Below are 9,106 nucleotides of genomic sequence, written 5' to 3'. Positions count from 1 at the left end.
AATAGGAGTCGACGCTGGTTATCACACAATTAGCGCAATTTTTCTTAATACTAAAAATATAAACTTTAGCTTTGAACGTTTCCACTCATGGTTTGAGTCTTCATCAGCAATCTTTCATCCTAGCGCAACGATTGGAGTATTACATGACAAAATAATATCTCCAACGTTTTTCATCTCAAAAATTGAACCGTTTAACTGTTGTGAGGTAAGTCACATACTCACAAAGTTACAAAGCTGAGCGGCAATGAGAATTCAAGCTAAAATTATATGAAAGATTAAATTATCGTATGTATAATTTAAAAATTAATAATCACCTCACCTCTCATACAGTCGACGCTTCTACACTGAACAATGAATCTCTCTTATGTAACATTTTGTAACTGGTTAATATGTTATAAATTATTGTCAAATTTTAAAAAATAACTATGAGAACAATATGTGTCTTGTCATTTCGACAGTCGATTAAATAATAATTGCTAAACAAGTAACATAACGGTCAATTTAAAGACAAATATAAAGACAAAGTTTATGACATATATTATATTACGAACAAGCCTTAAAGTTTATTGAGAATTTCAATGTACGCATGATTTAAACCAATGGTATCGTGTTGTAGATCAGCCCATTGGTTTGTCGATTAATATGCATCATCTCTGATATTAACCTTTTATTATAATAATTTTCTACATCCAAAATCTCTACGTTTTGCCAATCAAAGTCATAATCGTTTTGCAACCTATCTTCTGTGATCACTGAATGAGTGGATGTTTTACTATGGATATGCTTTTTGTGTTCAGAAAGTCTGGTTTTCAATTTTCTCCCAGTTTGTCCCACATAAGAAACATCGCAATCACGACAGTTGATCTTGTAGACTACATTCCTTTTTAATTCATTGTTTAAAGGATCTTTATCAACTTTAATAAACTGATTCAACTTGTTCAAACTAAAAAATAAAACCCTATGGTAAACCCCATTAATTGCATTCTTGAATTTATTCGATATCTCTTCCAAATACAGTATGGAAAACCATTTAATACGTTCTTTAGGCAAATTGTTATTTGTTTTTTTAGCTGAATTCTTGAATTTATTCGATATCTCTTCCAAATACAGTATGGAAAACCATTTAACACGTTCTTTAGGCAAATTGTTATTTGTTTTTTTAGCTGAGCAAGAATTCAATTTATTTATTAATTGTTTTAACTTTCATTAATAGTATAGAATATAAAATTTAATGGATAATCGTTTTCCAAAAGTATCCTAACAACAAATTCAAGATTCTTTTTGTGAAATTGTGGATGTGAGATGTAAAAAACTTTATCTACCAAATTGAATATTATGCCCTTCTTTCGCGAGATTGGATGTTGAGACAAAAAATTTAAAAATCTTCCCGAAAACGTTGGTTTTTGATACCAATCAAATATTAATGAGTTATTTTTTAAAATTATGATTGCGTCCAAAAAATTGATAGAATTACCACCCACTTCCAAGATGAATTGTAACCTTGGATGGAATGAATTGAATTTTTCAAGAATAGAATCAAGAGTTTATTTTAGAATTCGCGGTAAACAAAGAACGATATCGTCTGCACATCTATAATAAAATGGTATATGATATTGAATATTGTTCAACACCCAATTCTCCAAATCTATCATAACTAAGTTAGCAACAATCGGAGAAAGCGGTGAGCCCATAGGCGTTCCAAAAGTCTGTTTGTAAAATTGTCAAATATGAAAAAAAGTTGAATCCAACACTAGGCAAACAGCTTTGATAAATTCATTTTTCGGTAAATTACAATTCTTACAAATAAAGTCCCATCTATTGGAAAGAGCGTCTATTGCTAAATTCATTTCATTTTACTCGTTACAAAATGACAGCTATTTAGTTTCAGCAATTTCGTCATCCTGTATACACATGTCTATCTCATAAATAAATATCTACCTGGTTTCAGTATGTGAAAGGAGAGACATTAAAAGGAGAAAAACACAGGTATGAAAAATGCAGGTAAAATGAATGATCATCCTTCTATTATCAGGAGACGGTAGAACGTCTCGGATATCATAAAATATAAGATGGACCTTCGAGTCTTGCAGGAAAGCATTAAAAGCCAAGTGACGCGATTAGAAATCGCCATCTTTCCATGACAGGAAGTTTCATGAAGAAAAAAACACATTAAATCGATTTAAATAAACTACGACATATAAATAAATATAAATCGCAGAGTCATTCGCGTTACTGAGCGGAATTGGCTATTTTTTCTCACCAAGTCGAAAACCAAACCGGCGCGGCGATACGCCGCGCCGTCCGGCATATAAGAAAGAAAACAGCTATCTAATGAGTGTCAAAACATTTATAATACCTACTGGTGCGTACGTCACACCGCGAGTTACCATCGCACGATTACGATTGATCACGATCTATAAAAGGCTTCGTGCCAAAGATCGAGTACTTTCTAAACTCGTAGAGTGAAATCTCACTCGAAGGGAGTAAAAATTTAGCCTGTCTTGAAAAAAGAGTGAAAATCTGCCACTCTTGTTCAAGAGTGGCAGATTTTCACCCTTTTTAAAATAAAATTTATTATTTTAAAATGAGATTCACTTCAAAGGAGTATATCTCACTTTAAAAAATGAAAATCTGCCACTCTTGAACAAGAGTGGTCGTATTTTCACTCTTTTTTCAAGACAGGCTAAATTTTCAATCTCTGCGAGTGAGATTTCACTCCACGAGATTTAGAGAGTAAGATTTAAACTAGAATCCTTGAACAGGGAGATTCCTCGAAAGAAGATCCTTGTGGAAGGTGTGCCTTACATACGAAACATTATATACAAAATGACAACGATAACAACGGAATTATCTTTCCTACACTCTAAAAAATATAGGTGTGAATTTAATACCATGCGGTACAGTCTATAAGTATAATAATTCTCACACCGTGTTGGTGTTAATATTAAAATAATTAATTACTTATATAGATCTGTATCTAGCCGAATTTTTGAATATTTTAGCAAAACCGACCTTTCCGTGTATGCCTATTGTAGATCGCAACTAATACAGGCTGAGGGAGGAGCAAAATATTTAAAAGATTCCCTATACTGAAAAAAAAATTTGTTAAATTAACTAAACACATTTAGTTGTTTACAGATTTGGTTAATTCAACAAATTTTATTTAATTGAATTCAACCGTAGTCTGCTTAACATTGAACAATTTGTTAAGCAGACTACGGTTGAATTCGATTAAATAAAATTGTTGAATTAATCAAATCTGCAAACAACTAAATGTGTTTACTTAGTTGAACAATTTTTCTTCAGTATAGAACTCTAGACAATTCACCGAGAAAAAAGTTGTTTATTTGACTAATTTAACTTAGTTTGTCTTTATTTCTTTCGCTGAAGAATGTACGTTTTTAAGACAAACATATTATATTTAGCTTAAATACAACAATTTTTTCTCAGTGTATCTCTGCTGAATTTAAATAATTCATCTTTTTCTATTTCATAAATTAGTCAAATAAACAATTAATTTAGTCAAATGAATCATTTTTTTTTCGATGTTTTATCTCAGACGTCTTTGGAATTCCTCTGGACGATCCAGGACGCTCTAAAAAAAAAGAAAACGAAAGTATCCAGAAAAAAGAAGACGGATGGCAACCCTAATCGTCCTTCCACCTTCGACCGGCGTGTAAACATCCAGAGACACGTCGTTGCCGTAGCTGCCGACGCGTCTTCCGCGTTTAAAGGGAAACGAAGTTGCAGTGCCTCCCCCACTTTTTGCGTAAACTCAAGCGGCAATGCAACTTCGTTTCCCTTTAAACGCGGAAGACATGACAAAATCGAAAGGGAAACGTGACCGGAGCAGGAATCATAATTCCGAAAACGCGATTCCGCCGTACGACAGTCAAGCGCGACGCAGGACGGAGCTCCGTCGCGTCGGTGCAACGATTATCACGGACACCAAACGACGAATGCTCGATATGAACATTCCCGTTCCGTTGCGGAGTTCCCTGTCGATTTAAAAAACGTGCCTATTCACGATCTCAGAAGCAAAGATCACGAGGCGTCGGAACGGAGACTGGAAAGTCGGCGGGACACGTGCCAACAATTCGACGGATCGGTCGCGAGAGGGCATAAGAGATGGCAGTAATTTTTTTTCTTTTTCCATTTTTTTCGCGCGTGCGAAACGAGGGGAGAAGACTCGACAAAGTCGCGCTGTGATTCTTTCAACACTCACCTGCAGACTTGCGTTCGCGTCGTCGATAATCTTGTCCGTTTCCATGTTGATCATCTTACTCGCGTGACGTCCGTTACCTGTGGCCTGGCGCTTCGCGCGCGCCGAGGTATCGCGAATAGGCAATGATAGACGGGATTCTGCCACGGGGCGATCCAGGCAATCGCACGACTGGAATGGCCGCGCCGAGAAAATCACGTCAGGACAATGTGGATTACGAGCATTCAATTGCGAATGCAACGGCGACGGCGCGGCAGGGAGGTGCGATGACAGTTCTCGTTACGAGTCCTCACCGTGCATCGCGGCGAGTCGACGGAACAACATTTCTATTAACCAAAGCACAATAGCTCGGGAGCGTACCAAACTATGTCACTTTAACTTGCACACACGCCCGTACGTGTGAGTGTGTGTATGGATGTACGAGTCGATTATTCGCGTGCCAGGCAGACACCTCCTTCTTTGGATTTGCGGTTGAACGCTATGAACGCGATGTGAACCGCGCGATATCAGTGATATCACTGAACACGATGGTCTCGGGCCTCCCCTTTACCTCGGCGCCCTCGACGGCGAGAGCAAAGGGAAAGGGGGAGAGAGGTGTCGCGATTCGAGCCTGCTCGTGGCGTGGACTATGCCGAACCGAACTGGCAACTACCGAGCGACGAACCGACGAAGGCCGTGTATACGGCCGCGCCGAAACTCGCGATCCGAGAACACGCGAACGTTTTGATACGTGCTGCAACGTACTGGTTTTCCAAGACACGTCCTCGCGAAGCGGGACGATCGGGACGATCCCGCAATTGGCCGACGGCGGCGATGCGGACAGAACGCGGTGGAACGCGGTGGAACGCGGTGGAACGCGGTGGAACGAGACGTTTCGCGACGTTTCGCGACGTTTCGCGACGTTTCGCGGCGTTTCGCAACGTTTCGCGGCGTTTCGCAGCGTTTCGACGACTTGGACGTTACGTCGGCGCGAGAGCGACAACGCCTGCCAACAGTGCCAACACACTGCTCCGAACTCCGAATCCGAATTGACTGCTCCGGATTGAACGATTCGCGCGCCATCACGCTACTTTCAAAATGGTAACCGGCACGCGATAAAATCCGCCCGGTTCAAAAACGCTTGGATGCTTTTTTTGTGTATGAAGTAAAATTTCAGCTTTAAAAATGTGTTTTTATAATTGCGGTACGATAATTTTTAACAGGGCAACTTTTTAGCAATCAATATCGAAATGCTCCTTTTATTTAATCCGCGGTAACAAAAAATCTTAGAAACATTTTTTAAAAACAATTTTGTAGAAAAAACTTCAAGCTTTCACGTTAGAAATTTGAAAATTTTAGATAATTTTTTAGGCACGTAACAGGCCCACAAAGTGAGAAGAAAATTTCCCATTTTGTCCAACTCAGATTTTTAAATGCAAAAATTATTAAACTTGCAGAAATTAAAAAGGCAAAATGATCTTTCGAAAATAAAGATTTTAAGCTTTGAAATTCTTTTTTGTTTTTTTCAATAAAATTTTATTCATTTTTTACAAGTTTCAGCTGCTTGAATTTTGAAAGTTCATAACGCTGAATTTTTATTCCGATTCAATATATACATTTTGTAAATAAGAACATATTTTTTCACAATTATTAGATAATCAAACTTGGATGATAATAAAAATTGCTGTTTTAAATTAAAATTAAATATTATCAATTCTATATATATATATTTATTCTATGATTGAACTGTCTAATTTCGGGTTTGAAACGAATCTATTTTAAAGTACGAAATATTCCTTTCACCGGCAAACAAAACTACATCCTGATGAATTTTGTATTTGGAAAAAAACAACTGTATGTTCATTTTTTTTGCTGTGCAATTAAATTTTTTGTGCTTCAAAAAGCTTTCCTTTTTCTTTCCCCAATATTTGAACATACTGACAGTAAAAAGTCTGTGTTTAGTATATACTCTATATACATATACTTATTTCATTTTAAATGCAGAAAGTATAACATATACCGATATATCTAATGTATTTAAAAAAGACTATAAGAAATGTAACCGAAAAACAAGCGCAATATATACATACGAAAATATATTACAGGCAATAGGAGTCGACGCTGGTTATCAATTAGCGCAATTTTTCTTAATACTAAAAATATAAACCTTAACTTTGAACGTTTCCACTCATGGTTCGAGTCTTCATCAGCAATCTTTCCCCCTAGCGCAACGATTGGAATATTGCATGACAAAATGATTTCTCCAACGTATTTCTTCTCAAAAATTGAACCGTTTACTGTTTTGTGAGGTAAGTCACATACTCACAAAGTTAGAAAGCTGAGTGGCAATGAGAATTCAAGCTAAAATTATATGAAAGATTAGATTATTGTATGTATAATTTGAAAATTAATAATTACCTCACTTCACACAGTCGACGTTTCTACACTGAATCTCTCTTATGCAACATTTTGTAACTCGTTAATATATTATAAATTATCGTCAAATTTTTAAAAAATAACTACGAGAATAATATGTGTCTTGTCATTTCGACAGTCGGTTAAATAATGATTGCTAAACGAGTAACATAGCGGTCAATTTGAAAACAAACAAGTTTCTGACATATATTATATTACGAACAAGCCTTACAGTTTATTGAGGATTTCAATGTACGCATGATTTAAACCAATGGTATCATGTTGTAAATTCAGCCCATTGGTCTGTCGATTAATATGCATCATCTCTAATATTAACCTTTTATTATGATAATTTTTTACATCCAAAATCTCTACGTTTTGCCAATCAAAGTCATGATTTTGCAACCTATGTTCTGTGATCACTGAATGAGTGGATGTTTTACTATGGATGTGCTTTTTGTGTTCAGAAAGTCTGGTTTTTAATTTTCTCCTTGTTTGTCCCACATAAGAAACATCGCAATCACGACAGTTGATCTTGTAGACTACATTCCTTTTTAATTCATTATTTAAAGGATCTTTATGAACTTTAATAAACTGATTCAACTTGTTCAAACTAAAAAATGAAACCCTATGGCAAACCCCATTAATTGCATTCTTGAATTTATTCGATATCTCTTCCAAATACAGTATGGAAAACCATTTAACACGTTCTTTAGGTAAATTGTTATTTGTTTTTTCAGCTGAACAAGAGTTCAATTTATTTATTAATGTTTTAACTCTTTCATTAATAGTATCGAATATAGAATCTATTGGATAATCGTTTTCCAAAAGTATCTTAACCCTTCCCGTACCATCTACAATTTGGTGTCTCATCCATACCAACAAGAGTCACTAGAATCTCTTCGTTTTTTCACCTCTTCAAAATAATTCAAAAAATCTCTAAAAATTCACCAACATACTTCCAACTGTCTAGAATAAATATTGACTTTTCATTTTGGAAAATAATAAAATGTAGTATAATTTAAATAAATAATATTCGTAAAGGACTCTTAATAATAATAAAAATTAAATATGAAAACAAGGCATGTAAGAGTCAATACCAACGCAAAATATTAAAAAATAATCAAAATTCTATATTTGATAACATCAAAATTTTATATTTGATAACATCATATACAAACAAAATTTTGGCACGCCCATGGGCTCTCCTTTGTTACCGATAGTTGCTGATTTGGTGATGCAAAGATTAGAGAAGATGGCACTAAATATGTTTAAGAATAACACTCTTTTTTATTATAGATATGTTGATGACCTATGCGCTGCGGTTCTTTCATCTGAAGTTGACAATTTTTTAGATTGCTTTAATTCGTTCCACCCACGGTTAAAACTCACCCTGGAGATTGATGAGGATTCTTTACATTTTCTTGACATAAAAATGACGGTTAAAAATAATTTTTTATCTTTTGATTGGTGTCGTAAACCTAGTTTTTCAGGGAGGTTTTTAAATTTTTATTCCAACCACCCGTTATCTCAAAAAAAGGGGGTTATCATTAGTTTGGTTGACAGGGCTATTTTATTGTCTGATTCGGAATTTCATAACAAAAATTTGACTCTTATAATTAATATTTTACGAGATAATGATTATCCGCTTAAACTTATATTTGATGTTATTAATAAAAGACTAAATTAAGAACATCAGAGTTAGAGGTGCAGCGTGTAATAATCAAGATCATAATAGTGGTGACCAAGTAACCGATGTTTCTTGGTTCACAGTGCCATTCATTCCGTTAGTAACAGAAAAATTCAATCAATTTAATAGGAAAGATATCAAAGTCTCGTTTTACAGTATGAATAAATTACAGAAATATATCAAGGTACACAAGGATCCTCGTCTGTCTAAAAATAATGTTGTGTATAGGATTAATTGTAATGATTGTGATGCATCGTATGTAGGACAGACGAGTAGACAGCTAAGAACACGTATTGCTGAACACCGAAACCATATACGTTGGAACACTTCGTCTCGTTCAGTTATAACAGAACATAGATTAGAGAGTAGTCATGATTTCAATTGGGATGAAATAGAAATTCTTGACGAGGAACCTTGTTACCATAAGCGATTGATTTCCGAGATGCTTCATATAAAAGAACAAAAGAATAGCATCAATCTTCAAACCGACACTGAGGGCTTACATAAGGCATACATTCCGATTGTAAACAAATTTAACTTTGTATAGCCAAGATCATACCAATGTAAGTAATTTTCTGTTAGTCAGTGTTTGTCCGTTGAAACAGTTATACATATGTAATTTTATCTCTGGACTTTCTACAATTTTTATACTTTGATTGTCTATTATTGAAAAATATAATTTATTGGAATTGGACTCTGTGATTTACATTATGACGAATATTAATTATTATTTGCTATGACACTGACTGACAAGAAGATTATGAATATTTCATCTTCGAGTTTTTAAATTGTTGACGTAT

This window comes from Trachymyrmex cornetzi, unplaced genomic scaffold (assembly GCF_001594075.2).
Source record: "Trachymyrmex cornetzi isolate Tcor2-1 unplaced genomic scaffold, Tcor1.1 scaffold6, whole genome shotgun sequence".
Taxonomy (NCBI): Eukaryota; Metazoa; Arthropoda; class Insecta; order Hymenoptera; family Formicidae; genus Trachymyrmex; species Trachymyrmex cornetzi.
This window is presented reverse-complemented; position numbering follows the sequence as displayed.